This window comes from Anas acuta, chromosome 5 (genome assembly GCF_963932015.1).
Source record: "Anas acuta chromosome 5, bAnaAcu1.1, whole genome shotgun sequence".
NCBI lineage: Eukaryota > Metazoa > Chordata > Aves > Anseriformes > Anatidae > Anas > Anas acuta.
This window is the reverse complement of record NC_088983.1, coordinates 21,686,030-21,710,599: the sequence shown is the minus strand read 5'-3', so window position 1 is coordinate 21,710,599 and position 24,570 is coordinate 21,686,030. Positions and strand designations below refer to the sequence as shown.

The 24,570-nt window shown below is 39.8% G+C and overlaps 1 long non-coding RNA gene across 2 annotated transcripts; it reads right to left on the bottom strand.

The window, feature by feature from the left end:
• Positions 1-7,680: 7,680 nt before the first annotated feature.
• On the bottom strand, positions 7,681-24,067 carry LOC137857031 (uncharacterized). Of its 2 annotated transcripts, none has more exons than XR_011096951.1 (4): positions 23,925-24,067; positions 13,123-13,247; positions 12,036-12,205; positions 7,681-10,609 (listed from the first exon to the last, which is right to left on the bottom strand). It is a non-coding gene; the product is annotated as an uncharacterized lncRNA (long non-coding RNA). The 2 variants fall into 2 exon arrangements; XR_011096952.1 differs by having other exon boundaries at positions 12,079-12,205.
• Between the last annotated feature and the right edge of the window lie 503 nt (positions 24,068-24,570).

Here is a 24,570-nt window from a genome sequence, read left to right as displayed (position 1 = left end):
GACAGGCACAGTGCTCATGTAGATTAATAGCAAGAATATTGCTTTATGAATGGACAGTCTTCCTTCATTGCACATGCTTCTCTCCAAAACCACTGATGAAAAGGTGACATCGGGCAGTACAAATATGAATATCAGAGGCTCAGTGACATGTTAGGCACAAATTCTTATGCCCTGTATACTTCCCAAAGTGCAATAGGGAACAACAGAATGAAATGATGGCAGTCAGACCCATTTCTCACACATGCTTCTGAAGCAGGGCCATCTACAGATACAGAAATTGCACAGCTGTTACTTTATGAAGAGGCTGGCAATGTCACACGCCAGGAGTGCAAAGCTCAAGGGGTATTCAGTGACTTCAGTCAGAAAGGGCCACTTCAAGACAGAACCACTGAGAATACAGCTACATGTATGCCATACACATTCAAATGGCTGTGCACTGACAATGACCTTGGAGTACAGAACCAGCAGCTGGGCAGAGGAATGCAAATAAAATAATAGGCTCACTACTGAACATTACTACATGTGCCATGTCGACCAGTCCTAACTAATCCTAACCACTTGGAAGAAGGCAGGAATGTTGAGTCATTTATTTCTCACAACGGCCCTGCATAGGAAACTAGAGAAATAAGCCAAAAAGACAGACAATGAATCAAATGTGGTTCTATCAAAAGCCTGTGCAATTCCATTGCTCTCTGTGGGTGCTTCTGCTGACTCACTGCTTAACTTTGGGTGACTTCTTTGAGACTGTACATGCAGATACAGTGGCTAAGTCAAATATAACTCTGCAAAAACACCAGCTTAATGAATTATGGTTTTTGTGTCCTGAAGAAGCACAAAGCATCCTGCATATCCCTTTACTTTATCACCATTTGGCACTTCCCAGAATGGCTTCCATCTGTAAACATTCACAGGACCAGGAAAAGAGTTACATGCCCACACTTCTCCAAATACAGCAGATTCAGACTGCAGAACTTGCTAGGCCAAGCTTACTACTTTCTGCCAGCTTTGTCTCATTACCTATCATGCATTATCTCTGCTAGCAATAAGCAGTCTTCCTTATTACCATTGCAATGTTCACATAATTAAGTTGTTCTAAAATTCCACGCTATAACTGCTTATAGACTTGGATGAAATTGTTCTGACAATTCAGAAATGCTTATTCTCACTAACCAGTTTATAGGAAAAGACACCTCCCAATTGTATGTGCAAAAATGTTCTGTCTACTTCATTAGATGTTGTGTTATAACTGAGTATCTTGATTGAACTGCTCATTAAAGTTAGGAGCGTTAGGAAATCTTTGGGAGTATATTTATCACCACTGAGAAAAAGGTTACCTGAGGAAGAACAGAGTTCTAGGCAGAAGTTCTGCTTTGGAAAGAAATGGGCCACTGTTCTCACAAGTTATAACAATTATCCTTTCCTCTCTGCCAAATGAACCTAACAGAGAAGTTCTAAAGCTCAGTGTAAGTCTCAGATAATTATGAAGTTTGTATCTTCTTGTCTATTTTCACATGCAGTAGTTAATTTCTTTCCTTCACATTTTACTAGAATGAACTACTTTTCCATTATATCATTAAATTATACCTGGTATTAAGTAGAATTTCAGGTTAGAAGCGCAAATATGACTATCACATTTCCCAGGAGTGGCACAAAACATATCAGTGTGTAAACATGCATGTTACATCTATTTACTCATGGAGTGATATCTACTTTACCCAGCTAGGGGAAGACACCAAGTGTATAAACTTGGAGGTAGGCCACTGGCCTGCAGAAGTAGCAAAAACATCTCCCTGTGGCAAGTAGCTTTTCATTAGCAGCAGGGACCAAAATCCGAGACTCAGTACTATGCAAACCTGTGACACAAAATGCTTTTGATTCTTTTCCTCACCTTTTCTGTTCTTTCCTCTGTCATATATACACAACAAAAAGTGGGAGAGTGCAGAAGTATCATTTTACAGTAGCATCAGAAATAACAGACATTGAAGAAAGAATTAGTAGGACAAGCTAGGTCTCTGGGCATTACATGTAAAAAAAAAAAAAAAAAAAAAAAATTAAAAACAGCAGAGAGGGAAAACTGCATTTTTTTTCCTCAGATAACAAAACTACCTAACATGGGATTTTTTAATGATTAATCATAGAATCATAGAACTGCTTGGGTTGGAAGGGACCTTAAAGGTCATGTAGTTCCAATCCCCCTGCCGTGGGACAAGGATGTCATCCTCTAGATCAGGTTGCCCAGGACCTTGTCTAAACCAGTCAGGAACACCTCTAGTGATTAGGCAACCACAGCTTCTCTGGACAACCTGTTCCAGTGCCTCAAAAAACACTGAGAAAAGATAGGATTGCCTTTGAAATGAAATGAAAAAGATAAATGAAATGAAACAAAAAGGATAGGATTGCCTTTCCAAAATTTCCCTGAGTACTAAACCACAAATGACCTTTGATGTTTCCATCTGAGGGTGATTTATCTGATTTCATGATTAATGCTTATCGTTTGTGGGTTTTGTTTGTTTGTTTTATTTAATAAAAAATTTGGTCTATCTACTTTTACATATTATTCCTTCGGTGCCAGTTCAGACCCCCCATCAAAACCTTCTTCCTAGAACAACAACAAAAAGGATCCACTTCTCCTGTCCTCTGCTAAACCCCAGGAAGGAAGCAGGAATGAGGTCAGGCTCGCTAACCTTTCCCCAGCTCTCAACAGGACCAGAGATATTTAACTTCTCCTTGGATCTATCCTCAGGTTTAAAACTGCAGATTTCTGGGGGAGATGTGTTGGAGATTTTATAGTATATTAAAAGGTTACGTTTTTTTCTTCAAACCAGTGGCACAGAAGGATAGCAGAAAAGAGTAAGGAAATAATTTAATGTATAATACAAAACTAAAAGGACCAGACTTTTAAGAAGCTTTCTCAATCAGCTTTCACTCATATAAATCCTTTTCTGTGTAATCTTTCCATTGCAATTCCTTCCATGCAAATCAAAGTGCCTTTTAGGATGAGGAAGTCAGGCCGAGCAAATAAAAGATCCTCCTCTAGCTTTAGCACAGGATTAATCAAGAAAAGTTCGGATATAATACAAAAAAAGATAACAGGATTCTACCCTGAGCTCGCTTGCCATCTGCTTTCACCATGCAACTAACACTCCCACACATGTCTAGAGAAGGGTAATCATACAGAGAGACATTAAACAACACTAGAGATATATATATGCTAAATATAAAAGAGAAGAGAGAAAGCAAACTTTTAAGGAGTAGATTCACAAGTAGGACTTTTGTCATTGTTACACTATCCAACTATAACAATGTTGTATTAAGCACTCTTTTATTTTATGTCTTGAAAACATCCTTATACAATGTGGTGACAATGGGGGTGGCATTCAGAGAGAAAGAATGAGTTTTGTGATTTGGACTTTTGTCCACATAATAGAGCTCACATCACTTTTTTATACTCTGAAATCTGTGATACTCAAAGAACTGAAGGAAATGAAAGACGTGAAATACCTATGATGATGTGTGCCAGCAGTTATTATATAATCCAAGCCCTTAGCTGGTACTTGAAACCACTTCTACCAACTTCAAAAACTAAGAGCTTTCTTCCAGCCTCCCTGACTCATTTGGTTCCTGTACTGCAGAGAGAAAGCCAGCTAGCATGTTGAAGTGTCCCCTTTTAGGGAGAACATGAGCATGTCAAAAGAGGAGGTAGGTAGGTAGAAGCATCTTGCAGTATTTTTGCCATATAACCACAAAATAGTTTTCATGGTAGATAATGAAAATTTAAATTTATAGGCAACAGCTAAGAGAATAATATGATTATCAGCATTTTCTAATTGTACAACTTAAGCTGCGTTAAACTGAAAAAAAAAAAAAAAAAAGAAAAGAAAAAAAAAGTTGTATTTTAGAGATGAAAGTAAATGAACCCAAGGCAAAAAATATCAGTTCATAAAGGCCAACTATATTCCCGGGCTCTTACCTGCAGTGTTGACTTTTCCAATGGTGCTGCTTCTTTGATGGAATTATATCTGTGCAAAAACCTTGTCTTCCTACACTGTACTGGTCTATACTATATAGGCTACTGATACTGCTTTACCCAATTTCACATGAAAGATAATTTTTAAAGTCTCATTCAGTTATAGGTTACCACATCTACTTATTTAGTGGATTTTACTTTTGCATACTCATTAGCATCAGTTTTTCATTGTATTACTAGTCACTGTATTTCTTTAGTGTCTGAGATCAGGGACATAAAACATATTTACAGATATAAAATTCTGCCTATCAGAAGAGAAAGAACTAGGATTAACCAATAAACTGTTGCAGTACTTTTTGCAAAGTTCTTAAGTGCAGTACTACTCAGCAAGAGTAAATTCAAGTTTGGATCTATGTGAGCTCTTAATAATGAAGGAAATGCTCTAGCAATGACAGGAATAAAACTCATGTTTCTTACCTTTCAGACATGCTGTTAACAAGGTTGCAGTATCTTACATTTAGTGTAATTAAATCTTGATATCCCCTGCAATTTCAACTCAGCAAGGTATCCATCTATTCACAGTTTATTTGCACCTTTTTCAGGAAAGAAAATAGAATTTCAGGTATATAATTAGCCACAATGACCTACGTAACTGTCATCTGCAAAGCTGCAACTGAATCTCTGTCTTGGTAATACTGGTATCCCATAGGGGGATTCCTGCTTCTTAGAAAGTCATACATTTCACATGCAATGGGTTTCCACTCTTGCTTAGGTGTCCCTTTATTGCTGCTTCTCATGGTTTGGAATCACTCTGTGTTAAGGGACTGAATAAACTGGTTCTGGCAAATAAACTATTGGTCCAGGCACCAACACATCCTGTCTGCTTGGTATCCAGTTCCCTCAATACATGTTGCTCAGGTTCTATCACTTTCTACCACCTGGAGATTAATCATTAACCTGAATAAAATTACATCTTTTTAGAAATTAAGAATTCACACTAATATAAAGAAGTGCAGTAAGAAATCTTCTTGTGAAAAAACACTGTACTCTGGACACAGAGAAGGCACCAGGCTGTGGTTTTCTAATGAACGTCTCCATTTGAAGAAGATGAGATGTAATGCTTTGTGTTAATGAAGAGTAAAACTAAAAGGAACCATTAAGATTGACTTTTCTGGCTCCTTCCTACAAAAGCACAGAATCTTACCTGCCAACACCTGCATGGTGAATCGTGTCTTGTGACTGACCTAGGATGTATCATTCAATAGCACATTTTATCTTGTCTGAACAACTTCAAGAGACAGACAACACATGACTTTAAAAAGGTTTGTGTGACTACACCCACCTTTGAGAGAGCTGACAAGTAGAGAGGAACTCAGTAAGACTAAGCCTGGACACTTCCCAGACATTTGTTCTAAGACATAAACCACAAATGCTCTGGCAATTATGTGATTCCAGCAAACAAACACTGGTATATGCAAACTCATTGTTCTTCACACCCTCTCTGACTTCTAGTCTGCTGGCAATCCTTTCGTCTGTCTTCATTGCTATTAGGACACGTCTTATGTCTCAAGCATTAACTTTCATGTTTCTTATTCTGGTGTTTTTTCTCCTTTTTTTCTTTCCAGACTTTGTTCACTTAGGTCTTTACTGGTATGCACAACCTTTAAAATAGCTGCTTCCTTCACACTATTTTACCAGCCTTTTCCTGAGGTCTCTAAGGTTTACTCTCTCAACCATTTATAAATTTCCTTTCTATAATACATTCTCTGCTAGTCTAACCATAGCCTCTTTCCCAGCGAACACTCAAGAAAGTAGACTTCTTGCTTTTAAAAATTCAAACCATGTTCTTATCTCTCTCTGTGTTTTACTCTGGCTTGACATGAAAACAATTCTACAAATATTTAATAATCTTTCTACCTAGATCAACTTTCAACATAGCAGACAGGTCTATTTCATTAAATGACTCTTCACTGGTGCAATCATCTCCATTTCCTTCCAGAATCATTTTTTTCTTTCCCTTAAGCTTTCCCAGTCTCTTTTCATTTCTGCCTGCTTTCCTCCATTCATAAACCAATTCTTTCATTGAGTCAAGTCCCCACAGCCTTAATCAGCTTTCTGAATATTTATTATTTAATTTCTTTCTTGGTTCTTTCCATTTTTTCAGCTGAATGTCATAAGATTCCCAGAGGATCCATAATGCTACCTGCAACCAGTTTTGGAACAGGATTCCGTTGTTACCCACATCTTTCATCTGGATGACTTGGTGAGTCATATTGGTCCAGGTGGCAAGAACTTCAGACTCCTATCTAACTTAGAAACGTTCTCTTATTCTCTTTATATTGCTACCCAAAACTAGGGTTTGTCAGCCTTCCCCTCCCTCCACCCCCCCTTCCAGGGCAATCACTGTGAAACTTTTAATGCATTTTTGGCATGTCTCTACAAGGCTTTCAGTTAAGCAGTAGATAAACATGCTTCTCCAAAGCAGACGTCAATGTTCCAGCTACTCATCCTATTTTGATTGACAGATTCCCATAACTTATCAGGATCTTCATTAAACTTCTCTGAGCTGCTACTGTCTACGTAAAGCAGCCACTAGCCATTGCATTACTGTTCTTTGACTGCCTGTTCTCCATCCTCTTGGTATCTCTAATTACTTTCCTGTCTATTCTGTCAATCTAACTTTGTGCTATTAGATTTGTTTCATTTAAACAGTTTTCTGGAAGACATATATGGGAACCTGGGCAAGAAAATCTTCTCACACCCTGCTGCTCTCTGTGACATGTATTCTGCAGGCTTCTTTCATTTCTGTCACAACCTTGATGTCAGGGTTGATTCTGAACTTTTTCCTGCCACTGCAGATCTGACACTGTGATATTCTCTGAATACCATCCTATTGTTTTCTGATAACATTCTTCATGTGCCTTTGTGTCCTCTCATCTGAACTACCAAGCCTTCATCTAGTCGCTTCATCAAATCTCACCTCCCTATTGGTGTCTATGAGTTTTCCTTTACGCAAATTCCCCTTCATATTTTTCAGTTCTTTTCTTTCTCTTCTCAGAAACCAGTCCAGAGTTAGAGCTGAATCAGCCTGGAAATTATTTCAGCAAAAGTTTTTGCATTGGAAAAAGACAATTAATAAATACCAGTGTGTCGCTGGAACAGGCTAGTGCCACAATGAAACTTTATTCAATAAGAGATCTTGAATATCCAGAAGAGAATTTCTATTCAAAACTAGCTGCACATAGAGGCCCCCAGTTTGGCCAGTTATTCAAGAGAAACACCTGTTCAAAACCCTTTGCTTTCTGATTTTAACTTCAAGTTTGGCGGATACATAAAAGATGTACCCATCCAGCCAAATTAACTTTTTCTTTTTTTGTGAATATCCCTTTGAATCTGTTCCAGTCAATTTAGCAGATGTAAGTGTTCTCTCTGTTCCTCAGATACCAACCATCATCAGTAGCTCAAGGGTATTCTGCTACTCAGTGGCTTTCTGAACTTCCATCTGCCCATCCATTTTTTCACCTCAGATCTTACTGGAGTGCCTTTCAGCTCCCCCTGCTTAAAGTTCTGTCTTTCTCAGTACCTTTTTACTTATTTCTTAAATCAGTAAAGCATTTTGCTGTTCTCTTTGTGTGGCAGATGCAGTCCTAAACATAAGATGATTGCATTCCCTTTGAGTGGGGCAATATTCCTATTAGAATATCAACCAGCACACTGAGACAAATGTGAATTTCTTCTCTACCTCACTGTAAACAGACTTTCACTACAGTAAATATAAATACCACTGCAAGCAGACCGTAGGAAAATACACAACACAAGTAAGTACTTCTAACTCTCAGGGAGATTCCAGCAGGGTTCTGGCTTTGGCAAGTGAAAGATTTCAGCCGGTACATCTTATTACATGGGTGGTCGAGTTATTGAACTTTATTGACAAAGGGCTGGATTTTCCAGCAAGACGGAGCTTCATTAAAATTCTGCAGAGACTGAAAATTCAATAATCTGTCTCACAAAGCACTGCATGAGTAGGGCTGATTAGGCAATTTCTCTCTCATTCCATTTCTTTTGCTAAAAGCGTTGTTACTTCTTGTTGGTACAAAAAGACAATCATTAAATGAGCATTCGCTATAGTTGATTAAGCAGAAAGTTTTAAAGGTGCATTGGCTCCCTTTCTCAAGGCTTAATTGAGGCCTTAAAAAAAGTTGCAATAACACTACAACAACAACATTATCGTTCTAGGTTGAATTATTTAAAATTTGGATCTAATGAATCCATTCTTGGCTTTTCTTTTTTATATATTTATTTATTTATTTATAATTCTCTACTTATACATTTGCAGCCAACTCTACTCAGTGCTGGAAAAAGTGTACAAATTACTCTCTATTCCTAATTTCTTTCCTTCTAGATCACAGTTTATTTGTTCCCATTGTGTTTCAGATGAAGAGACTCCATAAGAACAGAACTGCAGGATCAGAACAAAGATGCATCTAGCTGATTCCCTAGTTCCTGGCAGTGGTTGTAGGCACTTAGGTAGAGGAGTGGCAGAGCAAGCTTACTGTTATACCTTCCCTGGGAAAATTATTGGCTTCAGAAATCCATACCTTAGGGACTTCTTGACACAGAGGGCTATATCCTTGTGTTTAACAACTGTTGGCAGATTTTTCTTGTGGGCCTGTTTTTATTATAGTTTTTCCCACAACAAGATGGTGCCCTGTAACTTACAGCTAGGTTTTCCAGTAAGCAAAGACAGTTTAGAGAATTTGGGACCCTACATATCTGCTCTCAAGGGTCTGTTCTCAATAATAGCAGCAGCACTTCCCTCCCTTTGTTTCCTCCCAGTGGGAGGTTTTTTGGACTGCTCCTACGCAATGCAAGATGAAAAAGGCCTCCAAAAAGGCCTCAAACCTACAAAACCTCTAGAAAAGACATAGAATTGTAATCCTGACTGTTCCTCTTATCCTATCTATCTACTTTTGTGTATTACCACTGCTGTTTTTTCCAAGGCAGCTCAAGTGCACCCAAAATGTAAGGATATATAAGACTGCATCAAACATAGCTATGTGTTTGCTTGATAGCATCAGTTATCTAACCTGACCTGTGTCCTAAAGCTGCTTGGCCCTCAAAAAGAAGGTTTTTGCTGCTTTTGTTCACTATTTTATGCTATGGTATTTTTGGAACATGGATCAATCCACTCTGATCCTGATTGTACTAGGGTAGAAAAAAAAAAAAAAAAAAAAAAAAAGACCGATTATCACAGTCCTGATTTTAGTGGTATTCATTCTCTGCTCAGATGAACTCCCACTAACCTTAGTGAACTTTTGCCTAAGATAGCACTGCCAAAAACAAAACAAAAAGTCTTCTGAACATGGTCTAGGACTCGTATAGATACATAAAACTGTACATTGAAATATCAGTGCAAAAGCACAACCATGCTGTTTCGGAGACACTGTTTGATATTTGTCCTGACATTTTTTTCAATTAATGGCACTAAAAATAAAATAAAAAAAATAAAAATGCAGCACAGTGAGAGGCATAGGGCAGCAGAACAGATGTCTAGCCTGAGACATCTGGATACAAGATGATCGGATAAAGAGCACCAGGTGACAGCGGGACCCAGCCAGATGCCAGCAAACAGATGTTGAGCAGGGGGAGGGAGAGCTGCTCACCGCTGCCCTGCAGAGACGAGGAGGAAGGCAGGAAGGCTCAGCTGACTGTTCCACACTTAATTCCTGAGGAAAACAAAGATACCATTCCTCAGATTACATGTTTGGACACACTTAGCTTCAAATCTGAACATGTTTTCAGAGGCCTCTGCTTCCTACAGCCTGCAGAACCAAGTTTTCAAGAAATACCTTGTCTTTCCTGATGGCCTGGGAGATTCTCCTGTGCAGGACTGGATAGCTGTCTTCCCATGGCTATCAAGGAGATTCCTTCACAAAACTGCTATATCCCGAAGGTCGTGCGTTCATTTATTCTATTTTGCAGTTTCTCTGGCAGATTTCTGCCAGAGAAAGTCGCTGGCAGTGTTCACAAGCCTGCACGAGGGGGCAGGAGAAGCTAACAGTTTCAGCAGCAACGGCTGCCTGACACAAGAGAAGCAACTGACAGAAGTGACTTCTGCACCGCTGGTCCCTCTGGTTCTTTACCCTTCTCCTCTCCCTGAAGAGGCTTTCCTGCAAGGCTATTTTGTAATAGAGACTGGAAAATAAATATGACCTGCAATAAAACTTATGTCAACAAAAGTCTGCAGATTTTACTCAAATGTACACAAGCAGCTGAGATTGTTAGTAGGAAAAGGCCATTTTTGCATAGTCATTTCCGTTCCTGTAATTGCACTTTGAAATAAATACCAGTAAGAACTGCAGTTAAAAGACAAATCAGGACATTCCTTTTCCTTATGTCTTTTCTCTGACCATAATTAAGACATTGTGCTTTAAGATCAGGAAACACAAACACCGGGCCTGGGAGATGTGAGGAATAGAGTTGCAGAAGAAATCAGTAGGATGCCACTTTGCAGTTCCAAAGGAGTCCAGTGAAGTGGAGCAGAGCTTGAGTGAGCCAAGCCATGATCCCATGTAAATCGACATCATTCTCTTGATGCAGTAATACACAATTTACACCTAATAAAGAGTGGCTCACATTCTTCTGTGGGGAGAAAAAAAGTGCTGAGAATAAAAAAGTCTTGTTCATATGTTTACCAAATCCAGCTATTTGCTACAGCAATAACCACTAAAATTTGTTTTGGAGCACTACCCTCCAGTCTTCTCATCTCCTGTATTTTTTTTTTTTTTTTTAAAGTAAGTATACGCACAACAACCATGAGAATGAGTGATAGGTCTGAAGCTGAAACCAACTACTTTTTTTTCTGGAAAGTAAGTAAGTTAGCCTTGCCATAGTTTGAGAAGGCAGAAAGCTATTGTTTTCCTGTAAAAATAGGAAAAAACGGGCTCTTGAAGGCAAAATGGCTCGGTCAGGGCTCTATAAGAAGACAGAGTAAATGAGAAGTTACTTGTTTCTCAACACCTTGTCAGGATCCATCTAAAGTGTTGCTCTAACAACCTTCCTTCATCTACACCATAATCCTCAGTGCCCCATTTCATCTGCAATACTGTCCTACATAAGAGGATGACATGAACCAAGGTAAATCACTGAGCTCTGAAAATATAGGCCATGCTACAGGGGAAAGAGGTACAAAAAGTGATGACTTTGCAAGAGGTGGCTTCATTTGTTTAATTGCTGATGCAGAGAGAGTCATTCCCTCTGCCACAGCTGACAATGTTGCCCTTTTCTTTGCACCCATCCTGTTGCTTATCTAATTTGTGAGCTGACTCAACTTGATGAACCAGCTAAAAATGAAGCTAATAATATAGCTCGTAATTACCAAGATCACCTCTTGCAAATAGGGACAAGATGGCAAGCCACTTCTGGTGTTCTACAAAACCTCACCCTACTGTGCCTAGAAAGCACACCAAGCCCATGTAAATCAGGTATACTCTATTGACAGTACTATTTCACCTTCTTAGCTCAGGAGACCCATGAAGCAAGCAGTAAGAGTGACACCTCCACAAGCATTGGGACAGACTTGCCTTAGCAGCAGGAGAGAACTCAGCTCCACTCTCCTATCAACTTTCCACATCCACATCAAAAGCTCAGGCAGAGGTTAATGTTCCAGTACTTAGTGCTAGGACTTCTGGTCCTCTTTAACTACTTCCTCTCTATTGATGGGCTTATTTCTGCCAGTGACTCTCTCCACATAAATCATGCCACCTCTTCCCTATTCCAAGGCTCTCCCTTTCTTTCTCTTCTATTCTTCTGCCAAGTGCGCACTTTCTTTCAACTCTTCAACAGAATACCTCAGAGTAAAAAGCACCCCTATCTTCTTTCCCCAGTATTACAGTATTAGTTAGCAGCAGCAGTAACAAGAAGGATTGCTAGATGTGGGTAAGACTATTCTGAAAGTCTGTATATGTTAGGACTCAGGTTGGAGCCTGTCTGACTTTAAGTATCAGAGGAGCACCTCTGATTTACACAAGCCCATAAGCTGACTTAAAATTAAGAGTGTTTTAAGTACCTTACTAAATCAGACTTCAATGGGTAATGACCATAAAGGATACAACAATAAAAATATCCAGCTGTTGGCATTGGTGAAGCCTTCTTCATACTGGGTGGCCATCACCATGTTTTCAAAGCAGAGGGGTGAAGCTTGTAATTGAGGCTTTCCATGCATGTTCAGATCAGGGCCTGACAAAGAAAACCATTAGCAGCAATGAGAAGTTCTGTGTTGACTTAAAAACATTTTGGATAAGACTGTTCCATAGCAAACAATCCTGCCTCAGATTGGCACTCAGAGACTGAAGACAGATTGTAGATAAAATGTAGATAAAATGAAAGAAGCTTGGCCCAAACACACCACCACTGAGTCAAGGATCAGTCCCTTATCCCTGGCTGATCCTTAACATAGTCCGCAACAAAATCCCAAGCCTGTGTGCTGTAGCTTGAGACCATCATTATTACTTGACTCTGAGGTCTCTGTGTTTCACCAGTTCAACCAAGCAGAAGAATAGGAATGCATAGCCCAAGAACTAACCATTGTATAACTTGGTTGTTTTTATTATTTAAGGGAAGGGCTGTATTGTGGCTACATTTGCCTACAGCAGAAGTTCTAATCAATGGGAATTGTATGACAAAACTACTAAATGCTGAAGCAAAGACGAAACAGCAATGGTTAAATGCCTCCCTCCTGTGACGGTATTAGCATGACTGCTAGGAAATATGTGCTTGAAAATGCCAGAGAAAGTGATTTGTCTGTGACAGAAGCTGCTTTAAGAGAGAAAATGAAAACCACAACCACACAAAAATAAAGCCTCTTTTAATGAGCTTCGGATGCCTTCTGGAAAATTGAGAAGAGCTTTTAATGCATAAATGGTTCTTCTTGTATATCATTATATTTTCTGGTGGCAAGTTTTTTTTGTCGTTGTTGTTTTTTTTTTTGTTTTTTTTTTTTAACATCACCAAGCATATACTTTTTTATTTAACTGAGAACAGGGCCTTTGTTGTTAGAAACAGAAAGCAGGAAAGACCAAATTGCTCCAGTCATTAGAAGAACCAGTGTGAGAGATGTTTACCTGAACCTACCCTAAATTCCTGAGGATACCCACCAGTATTTCCTGGAGGATGGTTTGGTAATCAATTTGACTTTGTGCTGCTGAGCATGAGTCATTGGAAATCATAATGATCATGTTTCTGTATCATCTGTCAGGTGAAAGCAAGAAGATGGGAGGACCTACAAAAGAATTGTAAGATGTCTTGGTAAACCTTGAGCACAGAAGGCAGCTTGCAACACTTAGACTGAAAACCATCACATCCTTTATTCTGTGTGACTGTTTTCCTATTGAGTTTTCTTTTGTTGTATTGCCTGCTCTGAAGAAAAGACATCTATGCCATTTTATGTCATGTTATCTGCTCTTTAGTCTGTCTTATTTTATATATATTTATAATTTAGTGGCCTAATCATTAATTAGTGCTATAAGTTGAAAGATTACACATTAGAGTGAAGGATAAGAACAGTATAGTGGTAACTTGTCACTGAAGAAGTAATCTTGAACTTGTTAGCTATGGGTATGCCAGCTTGCCATTCAAATTTTTAAATGAAGTTGTACAAAGGTATGACCTCTACCTTCACAAGAGGAACAAGTAAACCATTGAAAACTACAAACAGTCTAGCATCGCATTCACTCACTGTACTAGTCAATCATACTGTATTCCTACTTGCTTTTCAAACTTGTGCATATTGACTCAGCCTTCAGAAATGCTTAAAGTTTTCCCATATGAGAATTATTTATGGCCTTTTTGCAGGCTGAAGGTCTATACTCATCTTTAACACTTTTCAAATGAGTAATCTAGCCACAAAACAAAGGTGGTAGCTCTTCCTCAAGTTTCATGAAAAAATAGCAATATTTACCCAAAAATGCAAGCCAGGCACTTATCTGCCAGAAACAGTTTGAAAACCTGAATCTGTTCCAGAAATGCCACCTCTGAGATCACCCTCTGAATCTAGGCAATATAGAGAGCATAAGATTCTCCTGCCTCATCAGCATTGCCAGTTGGCTGGATTAGACTTCCTCTCATCCTCTCCATTTGGTGTGACTGGTATTCTTAGGCACCTACATTCATTATGTAATGATCAGAAGTCATCCCTGTGCATTCCTGTACTGTAACCAAGCTTTTGAATTTGGGGGAGGAATTGCTGTACTGAATGTCATATCTAATTCCTACTCTGGATCTGATCCTGAGAAAGTAAGGCCTCAGATTCCCCTCCTAAAGAGGAGTTTGTCATGCTCAATCAGACTGTTGAGCTTCGTATTTTCTGAACTCTGGCTGGACATTAACATGCAGGCTCTATGACAAACATTTCTTCTTATTTTTTCCTCAAGTCCAAACGCCCAGTTACACCTCAAGTTTCCCTTTGCTCATTCCTTCTGCTTATTCCACACAGCGGGTTTCCAGGGCAGGAGCAAGCAGGCAGCTCTGCTGCTGTCTGCTGAACAAACACCATAGAGGATGGGAAGAGGAGTCATAAAACCAACTGAAGAGGAACATCTTATTCACCTATGCAAGGGGTATGTCATTAGCTTCTATTTTTATTTACTTTTTTTTTTTTTTTTTTAAAAAAAAAAGGCTCTTCACAAACCAATTGCTTCAGCAGAGAGACCTAAAAGCATTTTTTTTTTCCTCTGGCAGAAGAGAGGCATTCACAGGTTGCAGGGTTGGGTTTAATTTTATTCTTTTACTTCAGTTTATGGCTGTCACAAGTCAAGCTAGCTCATGGTGGTGGTCTCATATAAGTTGGTTCTCCATTTGCCCACTTACAAACTTCACCTGCAATAGCAAAATGCCGTGTAGTTCATCTTCACCAAGTATAGTTTTGATTCATGTCTGTCTGTAGTAACTTGTCTTGAAAGTGAGCTCAAGAACTCAGAGGGCATACTTCATACAGGCCTTTAACTACATGAGTTGCTGGTGCAATGTCTAGTCAAAAGCTGCTGTAATTGAACGTTTTGTCTTCCTCTCAGTTATGTCAGTGACAGAAATGTCTGTCAAGAGTCTGATCCTTTACTACCTGCTACATTCTTCACAGGCTGTCTGAGGCCAATCCATATCCATCCCCTTGTCAAGAGTCCTGTGGCAATTCTTCTCCACATGAGAGAGGTATCTTGAGGTTTTGGGCTGCCATCTTATTCCCCTGAACACTCAGGCTTAACCTCCCACTTCCAATTTGGTTGTCAGCAAGATCCTCTCTAAAAAATCTGAAGAGAAAGATGAGGCTTATGGATGAGCCTGGAAAAGATGGTTATTCAATATAATTCCCATTATTGATGCTGTCTCTCTACCTCTTTCTGCCTCAATTCTTTCCTTTTGTCACACACTAATTGCCCAGCAAGGAGGGCATTTGACCATTGGAAACTGAGCTGTACTCTCAGTCTCTCTTTTAGGTGCTACCACACTTATGAAACAAATCTGTAGTTTCACAAGCTCATTTCACTAAGGACTGAAGAAAAAAGCAAGTTAGTAGTTAAGTCATTAACTCCTCTTGGCTGTTACTAAACTCTTCCTGGCATCAATGTGAAAGAGCCAAGAAAAGTCCTTGGGAAAAGAGAACGTCTGGTTGTAATTATGATGCAGGTGCCTAATCTGCCACATGAGAGTTCAAGACAAAGTCTAAATGATTGAACTCACTCCTTGAAAAATGAGAGTTGAGTTTGCAAGTTAACTATAAAAACTGTACCACAAAACTAACTACAAAATCAGTGGGCCATGATTAGCAGTAGCTGAAGAACAATTAAAGAAAAATAGATATCTTTCCCAAGAGTTGTTTTTCCTTTTGCTTTAGGGATTCTAAGAGTCAACTGTCTGCCTGCATCAGTAAATGACCATTCAACAGCTTATCCTTCCAGCTGCTAAGACCTCTCAAACCTAGAATCACTTTTGCTAATAGCTGGCCAACTGATCCTTTGAAGGAGGTGATGAAGGCTGCTGCTTTCCATCCAGAAGCAATGGATTAGTGACCTTTACATACATAACAAGTCCTTTCTGCTACTGCAGCACGTACAAGTAGCTACACTTCCAAAGAGGGCAAAAATAAAGGCAAAAAATGAGAAGGAAAGTCCTTCCACGCAGGTGGTTGTGCACCATTGCTAGTTGCAAGGACACACAGCAGCTGCTAAATTCAGACCTGATGCACAGCCCTCATCTGCATGCCGGTCTTGGCTGAGGGCCCAGCTTCCACAGAGTGCAGGTGCCAGCTCTGCACCCACACTGCTCGCTCCCCACATCCTCATCCCTACAAGCTCTAGCAGGAGAGTTGCCAGAAGTTTAGATTACAGGTGCATTAATGTCCTTCTTCTATAAAGAAAACCGTAGGTTTTTGTGGCTAGATGTTTGTGTGTTTACACTCTGGTTCAGCAGCATTAGTGCTTAATTGTTTTTCCCAAATTAAAGCAGAGAAGAGAGACAAATTCAGTTAATGAATAAACTGTTCCATTGTTAATTAATCAGCAGCGGAATAATGATTCAGGATCAGAGCCACTCTGTTCTATCCTGCTCAAAGGAGATCAGCTCACCTCCTCCCAAACACTTGAGAAAGCCTGTGTTCAGAGGTTGCCTAGCAAGTTAGCCAACGTAGGCTGCAATACAGAGTGTACTGCCACAGACGTCTTCCTGACGCATTCTCCCTCCGGCTCCCTCGTCACCAGCCTGGGGTCTGTGACATTGCAAACAAGGAGCATCTCCCAGGTAATCAGGGCCCTAAACAGTTAGGGCTAAGTGTTGGCCCAGAGTCCTGGCTCAGAGTCCACCCAGCTCACAGAAAGCTGGTCTGAAATACTTAATAAGCAAGCTGCCACCACCACCACCTACACTCATTCCACTCTCCAAATGGTCCCAAAGTTCAGCTTCATTTGTCAGAGCCATTAGCATAGCTTCAGTAGTTGGTGCCGGACACATTCAGGCTCTTTGAAGCCATTGCATTGTCATTATTTCCTAGCAAGAATTAGCTGGAAAATATTTCCACGTCAAATTACGTCAGACCTGAGACTCTCTGCATAATAAGAACTAATTCTTTTTTTTTTTTTTTAAAGGAAACTTTCTTGTTTGCCTGCCAAGCTGCTGCGGTTTCTTATGTGGAAAGCACACAGGGAGATACTCTATACAGCCTCTATCTTTTAAGAAACCTTTGTTTCTCTAGCACAAAGAAAACCCCTTTAGCCTAGCCACTGTTATTCAGCCAAAAAAATATGTATATACACACATACGGGAATTGTTGGGTTCTTGCTGAGAGTGACTTGCCTCAGTACTACTAACTGCACCCAAGTCATGTCTCTGCCTTGTATAACAACTGTCTCAGTACAGTGACAGTGGGTAAGGCTCTTCATCTCAGCTTCCCCAGTCTGAACTGTGCCTCAGTTTCTCCAGAACTAAGGCTTGTTATACTCAAAAATGTCATAATATTGACATCTCACTGCACCTCACTTTGAGATGCAATGGTTGAGGTATGCTTGTCATTCAATCTTATTCCCGTATGGCTTCCCTCAGCCTACATTGGAGTAGGTTTCCCCCATCTTGCACTCTGAACATCAGATCAATATGGTATTAGAATCATAAAAAAGCAGAAGTCACTGCAGCTGCAAATGCAAAGAAAAAATGCAAATCTCAAGGAAAAATAAACAAAAAACAGTTTGGGGCCATCCCTGTGCTGTTTTGCCTCATTAACATATTTTCAATCCAAATCCAGATGCCAGAGTTATTAGCATAAACTGAACTCCTGCCCAGGACAATAAAGATCTTAAGCACAGCTTATGTAAGTGGTCAAATTGCCAGGCAGGAGAGGAAAGCATGCTACCGTTGAGAAGGAACAGCTCACCTTCATCACAGACCAATTAAGATGGCATCTGTTGTAAGTCTGCCAGCTGCTCATATTTCCCTGCCATGGGTTCACCTGCAACAGCGCAGGCTGGAGGGCTGTCTTTGCACATGGTCAGAAGGGTTTGTTTGAGTACTCGGCCGTCCATTGACCTGGAGTTTTACAATGAAGTCCAAGCACATTTATCCAGAACACTGGGAGATACGGGCTTGAGGGCTATTCCAGGAGTTGGACTGACTGAATTGGATGTCATCATTTATGGTTTAATCAGTTTAATCAATGTGGCCCCAGGACATTACAAAAATATCTCTGGCTTCCAGGCTGATCGATACTTTTATGAGGTTTTCGTACATTGACCTTTTAATACACATCTGACTGTGTAATCTGCCCTGATTGAAGAGAATGGCATTTCACCACTTATATTTACAAAAAAAAAAGTTTTGGCAGAGTAATACCACAATCCACAGAGAGTAGTTAAGCTAAAGAAAGGAGGGTCATAGCAAGTGTGCTAATGCAAGGATGAAAGGACTGAATATGAAGCTGAAGAAAAAACAGGAAATCAAATTTCCAGGGAGATTTGCAAGCCTGTGGGTGTTTACTGTGTTCAGTGGGAAAGTGCTGAAGTTTTGATCCACAAAAGGAGGGAGCTCTATCCCACAGGCTACAACAGAGGGTGGTGACAGTTCAAGTTTAGGTACTACAAAGAATAGAATGAGAGGAAGCAGGGAAATTTGAGGGATTAGAGGAACAAAATGATTGTTAAAGGGAAAGATGAGAGAGGGTGAACTTGATAGATGCCTTAGACATTTGATGCAGAAGAAATTAGAACGGAGGTGATATGAGAGGACAAACTCATTTTGAAAGCCTAGGATTTGGGAACCTAGTGCACAGTGATGGAGTTAAAGGCCTGGGACCAAAGCAGATTAGACAGTAATTTCCAGAGTAGCAACAGCAGGAAGTTTATGTGGGAAATAAGTAGCAGACAACCTCTTCAGAGACAAATATCCTGTTTTCCTACAAACTTTCCTAGTTAAGAAAAAGAAAGAACCCAAATAAATCCCATATAACAAAGTCACCAGATTATTTTTTATTATTTTTTAAGTAAACAGAATGTTCTTTCAAGTTCAATGAGAGAGGCATTAGTGAGTTTCAAAATAAGAAAAATTAACACCACATTTCCCACAACTAAGCTTGCAGACCCCAAGGGTTTTACTGCCCACTCTGGTTTCCTTTGTTTTGTTAGTTGTTCTCCACATCAGAAACAATGATTTTTTTTTATTTTTTCTTTTTTAAAGAACTATCTTTCAAATTGAGCTGTAAACTGCTCCTGATGTATGTGAGTGTGGATGTGTGGGGGTGTGTGAGCAAGCCTGTTTGTGAGAGAGGAAAAGAGTGGATGCATGTGTGGTAGGGGAAAAACAAGAACTAAGAAAAGAAAGAAAAACCAGTCTAGGATGGAATTGAGCCGTGAAAAATGAGTTGTGAAATAGGATTATAACGAGATGAGGTTATTTTTGTGATTTTAGGCCAATTGGGTAAGTGGGAAACCTAGAAATTCTCTCAGTTTATAGCAAGGCAATTCAGAGTTCATTAAATACTCTTGGTTGTTTGGCTGTTTGTTTTAAATCTCCCAGCAACAAGGGGATGAAGATTTACAAAAAGCTATAGGAAGAAAAAGTTCCATGGGATTTTTTGGGAAAAAAATAGAATGAAAAAACTGTATCCCTATGAATAAAAGCTCTCTCTGCTGGGTTTCCTTTCACAAGCTTTGCTCATGTTGTAAGTTTCTATATTGTAACAGCTGGACTACATTCTTTCACCATTCCTTCTTAAGCAAAAAAACAGACATATTAGCAGGACCTGGTGCAGATTACAACCACTCAGGCTAACTAATCAACTGTTGCTGGATCAGAAAGAAAAGATCCACTGCTGTGAAATGGCATGAGCTGTTTCCCTGGTCTGAACAAAAGTCATGCCATGTACTGATTCCTTCTGGCAGTTTCTCTACTACATGATTCTTGTAAAGTCACATTTACTTCTCCAGCAGCGATAAAAACAGTTACTTAAAATCCTGCAGCTAAATCAAATATTTGATTTTAATCTAGTGTCAAAGATAAGAGAGCTCCACAGGTACTCAGCACAAACAAAGAGATTTGGATTACCACCTCCATATTCTCTGGATATCCATGGATCAGTCCATCCAGACAAAGATTTAAAAAAAAAAAAAAAAAGGGACATTCTTCAAGACCCCTTTTAGTTTTACTTCTACCCCAAGAGTACCAATATCCACTGTTTCCACTGTTTGTGCTGGTGGTTATTTGTGATGCAGACACCTGACACAGCTGGGCTGAACCCCAACATATGGCACGCAGCAGATATTTGGGACCCATCCACATTCACCACCAGTATAGCACAGAGCTGAAATACTCACCTACAGGTTAAGCAATCACTATTCCATTTCCAGTCCTGTGAAGCCATCCAATTACTCACCATGTAATTACTTGGTAGTCAGTAAATAAAATTCACATGATCTGAAAAATACTGCTTTGTTAGGGAAAGAAGGAATGGGATAAATAGAAAATTAGGGGGTTCTTTTCCAGTAGAGAAAAATATTAGTTTCAAAGTTTGTATCCATATTTCCTCTCAAATTTAGGGATACTTGTCTGGATCCATTTCCAGTTTAAGCTGCAGGATAACTTACTATCCAAAAAAAAGCCTTGCAGAATCATTTAGGCAACATGTCTCAAGTCCTTTTCAACTAATTCAGTGCCTGCAGCTTCCAAAAGCAGGGCCACCTAGGATTTACTTCATGTGCTGTTAGCAAATGGCAATGTATAAGGGAATAGATATATTAAATGAAATCCTGGTAACTGTTGAATCCTGCCTGCCAAGTTTAATAATTTATAAAAAAAAAAAAAAAAATCACACAAGTCTTGCAAATCTGCTGGCAATCAACAGCTGGAAAGAACATAAATTTACCTTCTGTCCTGTGTTTAAAGCCATTGCTTTGAAGACAAGTAGATTAATAAAAACATTAGACAGCGCATTGGTATTAGATAAAATTTAAGTTCTATTGCCTCCACAACACAGAGAAGTCAAACCCCCATCACTGTAAAAGATACGTCTGGATTAGTAGCCACGTAAGAAAACTATGACGGATATTTACCTTTGCAATATAATAACCTAAGAGTGACTCCTACATGTCAGAGAGGCAAGAAGTGGAGCCAGTTTCATTCAGGCCCTGATAGGCTCAGGGAACTGAAAATCTAGGCCCAGATAGCTGTAAGATTATCTGAAAATATTGGCTTAGTGGAGGCAGGAGGAGAATGAAAGACTTTAAATACATGCTTGCCTATGTTAAATAGGTAAGATTTCTTGCAATGTGCTCAGAGATCTGCTCAGGAAAGAGAATCAACCTCCTGAAGAGGCTGCATTCAGAACAGGCACCCCAGACCATGCAGACCACTAACCTCCCTCAGCAGGGTCTCCCACCAGCACCACCACACTTCCTGCTATTACAATGTGAAATACTTTAAAAGGAAAGTGAGAAAGAGTAGACAGACCATTTTTTTTCCCTTCATGAAAATGTTCATGTATAAACCAATGCTCAGAATCTCCAAAGAGCAGATCACGAAGTTTTAACACACTGAAGGTGATGCAAAGGTTTCACTTTGAAATCAGCATGGAAATCTCAATTTTTATTTTTTTTTAAACCCTCTAACTTCTTTAACTTTATTTGGAGAACACAGAAAATAACTTTGCTTCCCTAATTCAGATATGTGATACCATAATAGAGTAGTTCAGTGGAAGAGACCTTCAAAGATCACCCCAATCCAACTGCTTGACCTCTTCAGGGCTATTGGGTTTTTGAAACAGCAAGGAGGCCATGACTTGCTTCAGCTGAGCAAACCAAGCTACCAAGATGACTATGAGGAGTTACCATGACAATGTTCTTCTATTGCTCGATTGAAGAATTAAAAATATCGTTGCAAGCAGCCAGCATTCCTTCAAGGACAACGTCTATGTGACTGCTACCATAAGGGGATTGTTTTCTAGCAGGTGGGGTTGTTTTCTTGCAGGTGTTTGTCCAAGTGCTTTCGACCAATAATCTTGTGTTAGACGCTATCCACCCCTGCTAGATTGCTATAAGAACCAGGCTATTTGGGTAATAGAGAGAGTATGATCTAACCATATTGGTGTATGTCATGACTTCAGCTGTTCTTCCTGCAACACAGGTCTACCCAAAAGTTAAAGTATATTAAAGTGGACATTATCCAAATGCCTCTTGAACACTGACAGCCATGGGAATCAACCACCTCTCTAGGAAGCCCCAGTCCCAGTGTTTGGCTACTCTCATGGTAAAGAGATTCTTCCTAATACCCAACCTGAACCTCCCTCGTCACAGCGTTGTGCTGTTCCTGCATGTCCTGCCACTGGTTACCAGGGAAAAGAGACCAGCACCTCCCTCTCCACTTCCCCTCAGGAAGTTGTAGAGAGCGGAGGCCACCCTGAACCTCTCCTTCTCCAACCCAAGTGTCCTCAGCCTCTCCTTGTCAGACATGCCTTCCATGCCATTTACCAGCTTTGTTACCCTCCTCTGAGCCTTAACATACTGTTTATATTGTGAAGACCAGAAGGGCACACAATATTAAAGGTGACACCATGCCAACACTAAATATAGTGAGAGAAACAGTAATTTGCAACTCAGCAGTCTGTGAGCGTGAGAACACCGTGCCATAAGAAGGTAGGAGATTTCTTTGCCTGTTCTAACCTGTAATAGCATTTTTATCATGTAGACTCTTGAGGGTTAAGAAGCTGGCAGGTCTCAAACGCATCCTACTTGTTTGAGTATCACAGTACTGGAAAGAGTTATCCAATGCTCTAGGCTCCTTCTGTTTTACAATTAGTTGCAAACCATGCATGCAGACTGATTACTTTGCCCCAGAGCTATTTGGCTCTCCAGGCTGAACAACCACTGCCTGAGAGCAACTTAAAAAAAAAAAATAAAATAAAATAAAAGGTCATATACACAACTGGCTCTTCACAGGTCTTGACTCTAGGCTGGAAAGCAGCATGTACAGCCTTAGGCTTTTGTCTGTGGGGAAATAGCGTGGAAGAATAGAGGAAAGACATGAGAATTAGTCTGCAAGGCAGTATGCTTCTATAATTGCTCAAGAATTAAGAGGTGAGATGTAATTAATCACTACAAGTAATTCACCGTTTAACCTTGACAAAGTCTCTAGTGATTGATTCTAAGCCCTGTTTTTCCTGTGCACATACTGGGAATATTAGTTAATTCAATACAAGAATTACCCAGACTTCTGAAGGCCTTTCAGGAACTTTAGCCAACACATGGACTGTTTCTCAGAGTATCCCACTTATGATTTATTATGTAAGAGGTAAAGCATTCATTTAACTGTAGCCACATTACAGGGTCTCCTCACGTGACATGATTTCCAGACTTAAGTACCAGTTGCAAAGAAGTCATACCCCAGATCTAAGAGCCCTTTCCCACCATCTCAGTGTCCCTGCACAACACAATTGTTGCAATAACCCTGAGGACAAAGCTAAGGAGTCTGTGACGTACCCCAAGTCCTGGCCATCACAGCTTTAAGCTGAAAAATTTTAAGGGCAGTTAAAACACGTCTGGAACACTGAATACTAAGTGAGTATCTTCATCAAGGAGTACGAGTCTCTATTCTTGAATGCCAAATGTTCTCTCTAAAACTTACTTTAACTCCCTTTACAGTGCATAAGGGATCATCAACAGTGGAAGTACCAAACTAGTTGAGCCAGACACTAAAAAAATGCTTCTCAGAATGTAGCAGAAATATACTGGGGACAGATATATGAAGAAAGATGATAAAAACTTCTACCCTCTCTAAATTTCTTGTCACCATCCAGTACACCAGTATGTCTATAATTGATCTGGTATAAGTATATAGTCTTTCAGATTTTGGAAGAAACCACAGACCTAAAAGACATTTGCTACTGCCTCCTTCTCCCTAAAGGATAGCCCAAGTCTTTGCTAAAAGCATATACCTTGTACTGTATCCAGAATCTCTATGTAAGAGAATATTCAAAAATAAAGACTCTTCTTGTATGCCTCGGAGGAGGCAGCTCTACAGCCAGGTCCTCAGCTATACTGTGCTGGAAGCCCTAGCATTACAATCTGAGTCCTTTTGTGTCTGCTGTGTCAGGGGTGGTATAAATTTACACCTGCCTCTGGTTTAATTTAGCAATTAGCAATTAGTTGGTAATTTAAGGAATACAGGAGAGGTTCCTCTGAAAAATGACTATTAATAAACGAGAAAAAATGAGCTCTGTATGAACTGAGCATGTTTGTTCTTTCTTTGTAGGGTGCCAAACAGACCAGAGTAGGTTTTCAGAGATTTAGGGCTTTGATTTACAAAGATGTCTCAGTGCCTTCCTTTTTCAGCTTTGTTAATGCTGCTCGATATTTTACTGTGCAAACCCACGTTCTTTCAAAACTTTCTTTGTATCTTGAAATACCATAATTGGCCCAGCCAACAGCAACATTTGATGATCAGTTTTTTTTCTTGCTTGAATACAAAGATGGCTAGCAACAAGAACTGTACCCCTCCGTGATGAGCAGCCCAGTGCTGTTCAGCTTAGCAAAATAACCTGATAGCAGTAGCACCCCAAGTACCTTGAAAATAACCCTATA